The sequence below is a fragment of the Microcaecilia unicolor genome, chromosome 6 (assembly GCF_901765095.1).
Source record: "Microcaecilia unicolor chromosome 6, aMicUni1.1, whole genome shotgun sequence".
Classification (NCBI taxonomy): domain Eukaryota; kingdom Metazoa; phylum Chordata; class Amphibia; order Gymnophiona; family Siphonopidae; genus Microcaecilia; species Microcaecilia unicolor.
The window spans coordinates 164,222,415-164,235,948 of NC_044036.1; the positions used below are offsets into that span (position 1 = coordinate 164,222,415).

At 42.9% G+C, this 13,534-nt stretch overlaps 1 protein-coding gene across 2 annotated transcripts in view; it reads left to right on the plus strand.

The window, feature by feature from the left end:
• The first annotated feature begins 8,441 nt into the window (after positions 1-8,441).
• The window catches only part of PTPDC1 (protein tyrosine phosphatase domain containing 1), a 92,713-nt gene continuing 87,620 nt past the window's right edge, over positions 8,442-13,534 (plus strand). Inside the window, exon 1 of one of the 2 annotated variants that reach the window (XM_030206051.1) lies at positions 8,442-8,466. The gene's annotated coding sequence lies outside the window, so the exon portion shown is untranslated. Of the gene's footprint in view, positions 8,467-8,563; positions 8,654-13,534 lie in introns of those variants that run through there. The other variant, XM_030206050.1, reaches the window with a different exon arrangement.

Consider the following 13,534-nt stretch of genomic DNA (forward strand, 5'->3'; position numbering starts at 1 on the left):
TTTGAAACCTGGGAGCATTGAACATCTATTTTTTTTCCACGCATGTACATCAAAAGAAAAAAATGGATGCGGCCTCCTGTTGAGCATCAAATGCTTTGGCGTCGGGAGCAATTGAGAGACAAGGGCTATTCTAACAAGGTCATCTCTACGCCCACTCTTTTGCAGGCCTGCAAACGTTCCACTTCCGTTGCCTATGCTCAGATCTGGTGCCAGTTTGAGGCTTGGTGTGTTTCTAAAGCGATCACACCCATGCGGGCTTCTGTCTCGCCAATTCTTGACGTTTTGCAGGATGGTATACAAAAAGGCTTGGCCTATAATTCCCTACGTGTTCAAATGGCAGCCTTGGCATGTTTTCAGAGGAAGGTCGCTGGCCTCTCCCTGGCTGCACACCCGGACATTGCATGGTTTCTTAGAGGGGTGCTTCGGCTCCGACCTCCCGTGCGGGCCCCTTGTCCGGCGTGGAACCTGGGGCTAGTATTAAAGGCTCTTCAGTGTTCACCCTTCGAGCCGCTGAGGTGAGCTTCGGAGAAGGATGTGACTCTAAAGACAGTCTTTTTGGTGGCTATTACATCGGCGAGACAGGTGTCTGAGCTCCAGGCGCTGCCCTGTCGAGACCCATTTCTGCAATTCTCAGAGTCCGGAGTAACGGTACGTACAGTGCCTTCCTGCCTAAGGTGGTTTCAGCGTTTCACCTAAACCAGCCTATTTATCTGCCCTCCTTTACTAGGGAGGAGTTTCCGGAATCTTTTGGGCAGTTGCACCTTCTGGATGTGCGCAGGGCTCTGTTGCAATATTTGCAGATGTCTAATGCTTTCAGGACCTCTGATCACCTTTTTGTATTGTTGTCAGGTCCTCGCAGAGGGTCTCCAGCATCTAAAGCCACGATAGCCCGTTGGCTTAAGGAAGCCATTTTTTCTGCATATCTGCTATCTGGCCGGGCTCCGCCTGACGCCTTTAAGGCACATTCCACAAGAGCGATTTCTTCCTGTTGAGCTGAGACGGGAGCACTCTCTCTTCAAGAGATATGTAGTGCAGCTACTTGGGTTCTAAGCTCTCTTTTGCCCGTCATTACAGGCTGGATGTGGCTGCCAGGAGGGACGCACTTTTTGGAGCACAAGTGCTTGAGCGTGGTGTGGCTTGTTCCCACCCTATCTAGGGATTGCTTTGATACATCCCATTCGTAATTGATTCATCTGCTGCTGATGACAAGGAAGGGAAAATTAGGTTCTTACCTTGGTAATTTTCTTTCCTTTAGTCACAGCAGATGAATTCATGATCCCTCCCTGATTGACTCTGTTTTGTGTTCAGTTTTTCCTGCAGACATGTTCCCTCATTGGGAGAAGTTGGAAAACAGTCTTCAGGAGTTCTGGTCTACTACAGGAGGTTGAGTTCGTCCCTCCTTTGAGTTATTGCTCCTATTCTGGGGTGGTCGTTCACTGTGAGGAAAGTTCATGTTATGCTACTTTGCGGTTTAACACTGCTTTGGAAGTTTCAAAATACTGAGAGGCAGATGGAGCTAGCCGTCCTAGAGGCACTATGGTTTTCAGTGTTCTCTATCTTCCCCTGCTGGTAGGTGGACACAACCCATTCGTAATGGATTCATCTGCTGTGACTAAAGGAAAGAAAATTACCAAGGTAAGAACCTAATTTTCCCTTATAAACAGGCATTTTTTTATTACTACTATTTCAAAGACAGGTATTGAATAATGATGGAAGAGCTTTCCTCATGCAGAAGTTCTGTCCAAAGTCAGTCTAAATATGCCAACATTGTCCATTGACTATGTCTTCAAGCCTGCGTGGTTGTAAAAGGCATTTAAAAAAATCTTTGTCGCCTGGCTGTTTGTTTGTATATAGATGAGTGTGATTTTATTATGAAGGCAAACAATACGCCACCAAAATACAGTAGCCAGCAGCACACTATTAGCCGCCAAGTTCATACAAAGTTTAGTATGTTCAGTGGAAAATAAATCTGTTGGCTGCCTGCTATGTGAATATTCCATTAATGTTTCATCATTGCTACCAAGTATAACATATTATGGGCATTTGCTTTAAACCTTGATTGATGTAACTCATTTATCTAGACTTTACATGCACATGGTATTCCTTGTTAAACCCAAAGGCAAAATCTAAGGGTGGTTAAATAATTTGGAATTACTACTACTACTACTACTATTTAGCATTTCTATAGTGCTACAAAGCGTACGCAGCGCTGCAGAAACATAGAAGAAAGACAGTCCCTGCTCAAAGAGCTTACAATCTAGTAGACAAAAAATAAAGCAAACAAATCAATTAATGTGTAGAGGAAAGAGGAGAGGAGGGTAGGTGGAGGCGAGTGGATACAAGTGGTTACGAGTCAAAAGCAATGTTAAAGAGGTGGGCTTTCAATCTATGGTTTATCTTTTTTATTGAAGACAAATTATCCTGTATAAGAAAAAAAAAATACTAAGCGATAGTTATACACTCAGATTTGTAAGTCTATATCACAACAGGAACAAAGAACATCAACCATGTCCACAACTTAATACAGTTTTTAATAAATTCCCCTACCTCCCCAAACAACCCCCTACCACCCCTCTCTTCCCCCCTCTCCCCCAATTTACCAAAATTCCCTCCCTCCCTTTTACAATCCCTCCCCCTCCCCTTTCTTTTGCATTGCCTGGGAAACTATTAAAAGTTCAGCAACCTACTCCTGGCTGCTGGGGTCAGTGTATCTAACAACGGGTGCCAAGTATCTAGAAACCGCAGACCAGGTCCAGAGTTAAAGTCATGCACCCCCATCCTTTCGACTCTCAACAGTAGGATCATACGTGTCCACCACTGGGAGTAGGATGGATAATTATAGGATACCCACTCCGACAGGATCACTTGCATGGCAACTACTATGGTTTTGTGCACAAAAGTTGTAAATCCTTTCGGTATTGGTCGGACGAGTACAGGGTGGCCCAGCAACAAACCTGGGTCATATTTCCACCTGGTCTGCCAAATATGAGACACATAGTGTATTAACTGCTTCCAATAGCTGACAATGCCCCTGCACCTCCAGAGCATATGCCCCAGAGAGGCTCCAGGCTCCTTACATTTGGGACACTCCCCCCACGGAGAGATCCCCATATGGAAAGCCCTCCTAGGAGGAATGTACAGTCTAAGTGCCACTTTGTACTGAGTTTCCCAGTGCGAAACCATAGAAGTGTGTTTCCTCAAAGTCAAAACATGAGTTTTCAACTGAGATATTGTAAAATCCATCAGAATATCCTGCTTCCACTGGGATAACAACTTAACATAATCAGGTTCTTGCACTGTGTCTCTAATATGCCTGTGGTAAAACTTGAGCGGCACTTGCTGCTGTGCTGCTAAGGAAAATGCTGAGGCCAGTTCTTCCTGAATGTCTTCCGCTAAATCCTCCCAGGGCAAGGACTGGATATAGTGCTTTAACTGACTGTAGTGAAACTCGTCTGAAAGGGGCAGACCAAATTCCTCCTGGAGCTCCTGGAATGACTTTATCCGTCCTTCTGGAGAGACTACATGCAATAAGTATATCATCCCTTTCCACTTCCACCTTTGGAAAGCTGGATATAAAATGCCTGGTGGAAAAGCAGGGTTTTCACAAATCGATAGAAACGGGGTAGTTTTTGCAGAGAATTGATGCAATTTACAGACCCATTGCCATACAGCTTTCGCCGACCTCAGAATTCCTGTCTTTTGCAGTATATATGGCGAGGGAGGCCCAGCTGTATGCAGGTAGTTACTAAAATGCGTTTCGGGATACAGATGCATTTCTATAGAAGTGGCTGTATAGTCCTGGGTTCCACGGAACCAGTCATTGATATGTCGCATTCCGCTTGCCACTGCCATATACTTGATATTTAATAGTCCCAGGCCTCCGTACTCCACTGGAACACTTAATGCGTAATATGACAGACGTGGCCTTTTCTTCTTCCATAAAAATTTTTGCACCATTTTTATCAGCTTCTGTTCATCAGATTTTTTTAGAAACAATGGGAGTGACTGAAATGTGTAGAGCCATCTGGGGGCCACAACCATGTTGAACAGCGCAATCCTTCCCATCAGAGAAAGTGGCAACGGCCCCCAGGCCTCCCAACTGTCTATTAGTGTCTCGCAATAATCTCTGCACATTTTGCACATACAGTTGTGATAAATCCCTAGTGATGGTGATTCCCAAGTATTTCAAGGAGGTCTGTGTCCATTGGATGGGGGAGCTCCCCAGCCAGGTTATTGGTTCTTCTGACAACACTGGTAGGGCTATAGATTTATGTAAATTTAAATGAAACCCAGAGTATCTCCCATACTGCTCAATTAACCACAGCAAATTTGTTAAAGACTTAGCGGGCTCTCTCAAAATTACTAATAAATCATCTGCATAAGCTAGAATCCTAATATCCTTTCCTGCCAGATTAACCCCCTGGAGGTCTGGGGCTGAGGAGACCCTCCGCAGTAACGGTTCCAAGGACAATATAAATAATAAAGGGGACAAGGGACAAGGGACAACCCTGTCGTGTACCCCGGCTTATTTGGAACTCTGGCTCTCTGACTCCATTTACAAACACTCCAGCCTTAGGTTGACAATAAAATGCCTGAACTGCATGCGTGAACCACCCCTCTATACCCATTGCAGCCAGGGTCTGGTGCATGAACTCCCACCCCACCTGGTCAAAAGCCTTTTCAGCATCTAGACTCAAGAGCAGGGTGGAGGCCCCAAGCTGCTGGCTGGCTGCCATAGCCATCAAGGTCTTCCTGATATTATGAACCGACTGACGGCCCCTAACAAACCCAACTTGCTCTTGACTTATCAGGAATGGTAGATATTCTGCCAAACGCTCAGCCATCAGCTTTGCCAATATTTTAGTGTCAACGTTTAGCAAAGAAATTGGTCGGTAAGATTCAACATTATCCAAAGGCTTCCCTGGCTTGGGTATTAAAGTTATGAGCGCTGAGTTGGCATGCCTCGGAAATTCTTTGTTCCCCACCACCTCCTGATAATATTCCAGCAAGGATGCTAGGGCCTCCCCTGACAAAATTTTATAGTATTCTCCTGAAAATCCATCTGGGCCCGGGGCAGACCAAAGCTTTAACTGGGCTTTCAATCTATATGGTCAAGGATGGGGCAAGACGTAGGGGCTCAGGAAGTCTATTCCAGGCATACGGCACAGCAAGACAGAAGGAGCGAAGTCTGGAGTTGGCAGTAGCGGAGAAGGGAACAGATAAGAAGGATTTATCCAGGGAACGGAGTGCACGGGAAGGGGTGTAGGGAAGGACGAGTGTGGAGAGATACTGGGGAGCAGCAGAGTGAGTACATTTATAGGTTAGTAGAAGAAGTTCGAACAGGATGCGAAAATGGATAGGGAGCCAGTGAAGCGACTTGAGGAGAGGGTGCATGAGTAAAGCGACCTTGGTGGAAGACGAGATGGGCAGCAGAGTTTTGAACCAACTGGAGAGGGGAGAGGTGACTAAGTGGGAGGCCAGCAAGAAGCAGATTGCAGTAGTCCAAACGAGAGGTGACAAGGGTGTGGATGAGGGTTTTGGTAGAGTGCTCAGAAAGAAAGGGGCGGATTTTACGGATGTTGTAAAGAAAGAAACGACAGGTCTTGGCGATCTGCTGGATATGAGCCGAGAAGGAGAGAGAAGAGTCAAAGATAGCCCCAAGGTTTCGAGCTGAGGAGACAGGGAGAATGAGAGAGCCATCAACAGAAATAGAAAATGGGGGGGGGGGGGGAGCGGGGAGGTGGGTTTGGGGGGGGGGGGGGGAAATGAAAAGCTCGGTTTTGGTCATATTTAATTTCAGGTGGCGTTGAGACATCCAGACAGCAATGTCAGACAAGCACGCTGAAACTTTGGTTTGGATGCAAGGTGAGATATCAGGGGTAGAAAGGTAGATTTGGGAGTCATCAGCATAGAGACGGTAGGAAAAGCCATGGGATGAGATTAATGAACCAAGGGAAGAAGTGTAGATAGAAAAGAGGAGGGGTCCCAGAACAGAACCCTGAGGTATGCCGACAGGCAGAGGGATAGAAGTAGAAGTGGATCCACCAGAGTGAACACTAATGGTGCGGAGGGAGAGGTAGGAAGAGAACCAGGAAAGGACAGAGCCCTGGAATCCAAGTGAGGACAGGGTATCGACAAGTATGCTGTGATCGACAGTGTCAAAAGCAGCGGAAAGATCAAGAAGAATGAGGATGGAATCTTGACCTCTGGATTTAGCCAGTAATAGGTCATTGGAGACTTTAGTAAGCGCAGTTTCGGTTGAGTGGAGAGGGCAAAAACCAGATTGTAGTGGGTCAAGAATAGCATGTGAGGAGAGAAAATCAAGGCAGCGGCGGTGAACAGCACGCTCAAGTAATTTGGAGAGAAAGGGAAGGAGAGAGATGGGTCGGTAATTAGAGGGACAAGTAGGGTCGAGTGAAGGCTTCTTAAGGAGAGGTGTGACCACAGCATGTTTAAAGGCAGCAGGGACAGTCGCAGTGGAAAGTGAGAGGTTGAGAATATGGCAGATAAAAGGAATAAGAGCAGGAGAGATGGCATTAAGAAGGTGGGTGGGAATGGGATCAGAGTAACAGGTGGTACATTTTGAGGAAGAAAGGAGAAGTGTAGTTTCCTCAATAGTAACTTCAGGAAAGGAGGAAAGGGAATGAGGGGAAGGAGAGAGAGGGAACGGACTAGTGGAGGGAGAGGTGGCGAGGTAGAGAATGCAAGGTTTAACTGTGTTGTGCTGTAGAAGTTGTTTACTTTTGCAGTGTGTGTATGGGTGCCTGTTCTGGTGTTTGCTTGTGATAATGTTTGAATAACTGCCATGATTTCTGAACATGCGGCATCATTAAAGGATAGACTTTTAAATGCCCAATTTGGTATATATGGAGGCATATTTTCAAAGCACTTAGCCTCCCAAAGTTCCATAGAAACCTATGGAACTTAGCCTCCCAAAGTGCTTTGAAAATATGCCTCAGAGTAATCTCATCTTTGTTGAATATTTCAGACATGTCCATTGACTTGCTCCCATGATGTTACTGAATTCTATTATTCTGTCTCACTGTATTTTCAAATGTAAGCCACATTGAACCCGAGTTTGCTTGGAATAATGTGGGATATAAATATCAATTTAAAACAAAAATCATTTATCCTCCACCCTTTAAGGCACTTACTATCCAACTGGGTGGTGATGGCACAAGGAAAGCAAGTTTGGTTCAGTGAAGACTAACTTTGTTCCTTAGCTGGGCTCTAGTACCATATTGAAAATGCGACCATTCCATGCCTTTGTGGTTATGTTCCACTAATAAGTGATTAACTAGCTTTCTTGAAAGGATTATATTACCTTTGGATGCATGACTAGGAACAGAAACACACACTTATATATGCAATATCATAATTTCTCATGTACATCCATAAAACAACCTTTTAGGGTGGATAGTGTTCACGATGAGCTTCTTTTATTATTGACCAGATAGCAGAGAGAAAGAGTTTTCAGTTTTGGCACTGTATAAGTCATCACAAGAATAAAATATAAGAAAACCAATGGACTGCATTAGGGGCTTATAGTCCATTTAGTTATGTTTCAACAAATGATCTGCATGAAAACAAATATTTATTTTATTATTTTGACTTATAAAACCACTTGTCCCTAAAACATGCTCAAAACACAGTAATCCATTTGTATATCTAAAGTTTAAAGTTCTATAAAAGAGATGAGGTGAAGATGTGATTCCATGTGCCCCAATGAAAGGAGAGTTTTAATTTTACTTCCATTTAATTTCAATATATGCCATCTTTATAACACCTGGCTTCTCAAGGCAAATTACAACAGTCATCATGAATCTACCATGAAACAGGCTATCCTCACTGAGATTTGGCCATGTATTACTGTATTGCATAGAAGCCAACTTTTCAAAATTATTGGGGGTGCTAAGCAAATGGAAATAACCCCTCCCTAGACACATACAAGGAATTTTCTCAATATTGATGATGGTGGTACTCAAGCACCCACAGTCTGCTCCTATGCGGTATAGTATAGAACAGTGTAGAAAAATGAGCACAAAATACAGAGTTTATTCCTGATTTTTTTTTTTTGGGGGGGGGGGGGGTTACCAGCTACAATAATTTTAAAGCTGTTTTAGTGACATTCAATTTGATTTCATTATATTTATATCTAGATATGGGAAGCCTTCAAATAAATAAAAAGCTGTTAAAAATAAATAAAATCCCTTATTCTCCACTTTTTAAGGTACTGCCTTTCTAACTGGAACAGCTTTAGACTTTTTACAGATGGACCACACCCATTATTATTAATAATAATAAGCTTGTGCTATTCTTTTCAATAGCGTTTGCCATTGTTGTTTTGGGTGAACTGAAGCGGCGGTAAGCTCCGCCTACCTGGCTTCAGTCCCCATCATGGGCTAGATAGGCTCATCCTCATGCCGTCTCCTGTACTCGATGTAACCCAGTCCACCTCCTTGAGCGGTAGGTACCTGCTTCCATCCGACTCCGTTCTTTTGGTGTCTAGTCTAGCTGTCCTCTGACGCAACTTCCTGTTTCTGGCAAGGCGGGATGCCTCAGAGGGACAAGAGCGAAGCTGTGCTGCTGCTATAGCCTAGGGGATGTGGCACCGGAGAAGGAAAGCTGTGGGATTGTTGGTGGGCGACCTCAGGTATGAGTATGACAACACGGAGGACCGGGAGGGGTGCAGGATGGCGGACAAGGAGGAGAGTGGAAGACAGAGGGAGAGATGGCAGATCACTGGGAGGGGAGACCGGTGTGTGAGAGCTGCCCAAATGCGTGTGACTTGGTATTACGCCTCTTGCAGCTCTCCCTGCTCCTGGCAGTGTTGCCTTTTTACACCTGATTCCATGGTATCAGTGGTATCTTTTGGACGAAAAAAAGTTTTTAATTTTTTAAGTTCAGTCGTGCTAACGCGGTTAAATGTGTAAGACCTGGACTGTGCATGAGCCTGTTTTTCTTCCTAGCATTTACCAGATAGAAGTAGTTCACATCAAGGATGTCCAGTCTGCTGAAATCTGTGCCAGTAAATGTCATTAGATAAATTGAAGATGATACCTTTGTGTTAGTTTAATTAGCATTTTGGCTACTCTAGAAGCCTTTACAAGTTCTTCTACCATAACATCTTTGAGTAATTGTTTGTAGGTCAGATAAAGATATCCAGACTGCAAAGAGGCAGTGGACTAATAATAGAGAACTGTACTTTTCTTCATCAAATCTGCATGGCTAATCCCAAATGTGTTATTAGATTTGGCCAGTGAAGGAAATAGCAGCCTTTTTGCAAACCCTTTTATAAGCTAATATTATAAAGATGTAAGTTATAAAATGCACAAAATAACCAAAGACATTCTTTACATGGAGCGCAGTGTGTGCGAGAAAGAGAAGAATTGTGGATGGCTTTTTGTATGAGGGGGAGGCTGTGTATGTGTATTGAGAGGGAATGTTTGTTCATGATACAGAAACAAATGACAGTATGTTTATTTGAGAGCTTGAATGTGTTTACATTGGTGACAGGAATGCTGTCCTGTGTGTGTGTCCTTGTAAGTGAATGAGAGGGCAACTGAAATACAACCAAACTGGGCAGCAAAAAAAGCACAAGGAGCCTTCAAGATTGGGAGAGCGTCAAATAGGAAATTTATTTTTAAAAAACGGACACGGTCCATGTTTCGGTGAAAACGCCTGCATCAGAGGTCTTGTGCAAAAAAACCCAACAATGGTCAGAAGATTTTACTGGGAAGTGCGAAGAGACCTTGATGGTGAATAAGGTAACAGGAGGTTAGAAAGGAATAAAGTGTATACAAATCTAATAAACATGATAGGTAATTATCAGGACCTGAAATGGGATCCTATAAGCCACCGGGAAGCAATGGTCAGCATGTAACAGAGCAGTTATGTGATCAATCCTCTGGCAACAAATTTCACAGTTGGATTGTTCATTACCACATTAGCATGTGCTTAACACTGTTAACAGGTGTTAATGATATCAGATCCTATTGTATACAATATCATTATCTACTAATACTGTGTGCTAATGGTATTAGTGCATGCTAAAGTAATGGCACACTTTAATAAATCTAGTCCAGAGTGAAAAAAAATGTGTTCTTCAGTTTGTGTTAAATTCATGGAATGGCCCCTAATCTTGGTACAATGTGAAGGTATAAAAAGCTGTTCCTTATTTACCTGTTCCATTCCACTCTTGATTTTATGAATTTCTTATCATGCCCCCTTTCAGTCATCTCTTTTCTGTGCTGAACAGCCGTAATCTGTTCAGCCTTCCTTAGGGGCCCTTTTATTAAAGAACCCAGAACTACCGGGAGCCAGAGGTAGTTCCACCCCCAGTGTGCATCATTTCTGGCGCTAGTGGAAATATTGAAAAAATATTTCTGCAGGGGGTTACCCGGTGGTAATGTTGCATGCTGCCCAGTTACCGCCAGGTTAGCGTGGGAGCCCTTACTGTTACCTCAATGGGTGGAGGTAAGTTCTCCCCTCTAAATGGCTGTGTGAGAAGTACGAACCTAGCACATGGCCATTTCATTTTTGGCTATTTTCACCCGCTGTGGTAAAAATGGCCCTGGCGTGTGGCAAAATGGCCACTGCTGCTAGCACAGGGCCTCTTTAACTGCAGCTGTGTAAAGGGGCCCCTTAGTAACGGAGCAATTCCATCCCCTTTATCGTCATTGTTACCCTTCTCTGTGCCTTTTCCAGTTCCACTATATATTTTATGAGATGGGTTGACCAGAACTACACACAGTATTTGAGATATGGTCACATAGTGCTCTTATACAGAGCTATTGTGATAGACCAGCTTCTTTTCTGCTGCCATCTATTGTTACTGTGTTACTAAATTATAATGGTGTGTATCTATACATCTACATTGTTGATGGTTTTTTAAATTGTATTTGATATACAAAAAGTCCATCAAGACGATGGCTGGACTGCTATATTACCAGAAGGTAAAAGGTGAATGTAGTAGGATAAGGAAATAATAATAGTTTAAAAAAACTAAATGAATTCTTTGCTTCAGTCTTTACTGATGCTGGAAACCTTTTGACAGTAATGATTTGGAGCAACTAAAGCATCTCACTTTAAATCTAAAAGATGTCATAGAGCAGATTGAAAAACTAAAGAGTAACAGGTAGGGCTGTACCAAATATTCATATTTGATTCGATTCTGTCCTGAATACATTATTTGTTTTAGTCTGAATAGTGATTTAAATGCGAATAATCCAGGGCTGTACTGTGCTAAATCCTACTGAAATAAACATTTGATCTCTGATTTCACGTTGGTTCTTTTATTATTTGTTATGCTAAAGCTCAGTGCCCATTACTATTCGTATTTGGCTGAATAGTAAAATATGCTATTTGGTACAGCTGTAGTAACAAGTCAACAGGGCCAGATATTATTCATCCTAGGGTTCTAAAAAATCTCAGAAATGAAATTGCTAACCTGTTACTTGTAATCTGTAATCTATTGTTTAAAACAGCTTTGGTACCTTAGGACTGGAAGATGAGAAATGTAGGGCCCTGTGTACTAAGACGTGCTAGCGTTTTTAGCATGTGCCTAAAATTAGCGCACGCTAAACGCTAGAGACACCTATATATATTCCTATGGGTGTCTATAGCGTTTAGCACGTGCTAATAACGCTATGCGCCCTTAGCGCTGTGTAGTAAACAGGGCCCATAATGGCTTAATCGGAATGAGTCAGCATAGGTTAAACAAAGACAAGTCTTGATTTGCCAATTTATTAGGTTATTTTGAAGCATGTGGCTAAAGGTGATCCAGTTGATATAGTAGGTTATTTACAATGCTGTGCTAAACATATAGGACAAAATTCTATAAATGGAGTGGAGGAGTGGCCTAGTGGTTAGGGTGGTGGACTCTGGTCCTGGGGAACTGAGTTCGATTCCCACTTCAGGCACAGGCAACTCCTTGTGACTCTGGGCAAGTCACTTAACCCTCCATTGCCCCAGGTACAAATAAGTGCCTATATATGTAAGCCGCATTGAGCCTGCCATGAGTGGGAAAGCGTGGGGTACAAATGTAACAAAAAAAAAAGGCGCCGAAAGATTGGTGCAAAAAAAAAAAATAGTATTTAGCACTATTCTATAAATGGTGCTCAAGGTTAGGTGTCGTTTTTAGAATAGTGCTCAGCGCCGGGATCTGCAACTACTTTTAGGCATGCCATTTTCACCCACTGAACCCTGGTGATGTCCTTGTTCCTAAATTAGGCGCTGATCCCCTTTATTCTATGCGCGCATAAATTGCAGGAATGCCCCTGATCCACCCTTGACACTTTCATGGCTGCGCCGCCTTGTGGAACCACATATAAAATGTACACGTGGATCCGGGCATGTAAATATATGTGTGCAAATGTAAATTAATGTCAATTACCACTGATAATTGATAGGGCCCAGTTATCAGCGCTAATTGACTAGTACATTTCAGTTGCATGTGCAAATTGGGTGCATGCCAGTTTATACATTTATAGAATTTTGAGGCTAGCGCAGGTGTTAGCACATTAAAACCAGACAGCATAGATAAAATACACCACTAGTTGCTTGGAAGTTAAGGTTTAAAAAAAAAAGTCAGGATGTGAAGGGTAGTTTGGATTTTATTGTGGATGGCTGGGATATTTGTTTTCCACTGCTGAGGTGATGCACTATAGCTGTATTATCAACAAGAAATTCATTTAGAATAGCCTTATGATACTGTGTTATCTGGTTGTCATAGAGCAAAGCTAACAGCTTGAACCTTTAATTATAGCATCTCATCTATTTTGACATTAATCAAAGTTTACTGATCAGGAAGTGCCTCTTTGTTGTCATGGAAGTGGTGACATGTTCTGATTAATAGGAAGCATGACCGCTGAAACATATGCATCTTGGTTAGCTTTCCAAAAGAATCAGACATTATTTTTCTCAAGGCAAGCAACTAAAAATGTGTAGCATCAGCTGCTCAGAAGGAAAGATTTTTCAAAATAGGAAATGTGCAGTCTTTGTAAACAAACAAAAAGTAATTTTTGCAACATGCAGATTTATTTCCTTATTTTTAAATGTTAGAATATCCCATATCTATTTGGATTTTTAATCTGCCTTTCTAGTCGCTTCACAGCTGGACTATTGCAGTATCATCTGTGATGGCCGGCCAGCCGGCTGGCTTCAATTGCTTCTCCAGCACTTACAGTGCATTCAGAAAACAGCAATTTTGATCCTCTCATCATGCATCGATGACCCCTCCCCCCTTCCCAATCCATAATCACTGGCATCCAGTTCACTACTGCATATGCTTTAAGATTTTTACACTGACACACAAAGTACTATCTAGTGGCTGTCCTCTATATCTTTCTAATCTGATCATTCCCTATGATCCATCCCAGGCCCTTAGATTGCTCAATGACCTCACATCCCCTCTACATATCGAACTAGTCTGGACTCAACCTGTTCCTGTGCTTTTTACTGTAACTGTTATGGAATTCCCTTCTGGCTGCTGTCCATCTTGAATTGCCCTTTCCTGAATTTAAAATGGCAAAAA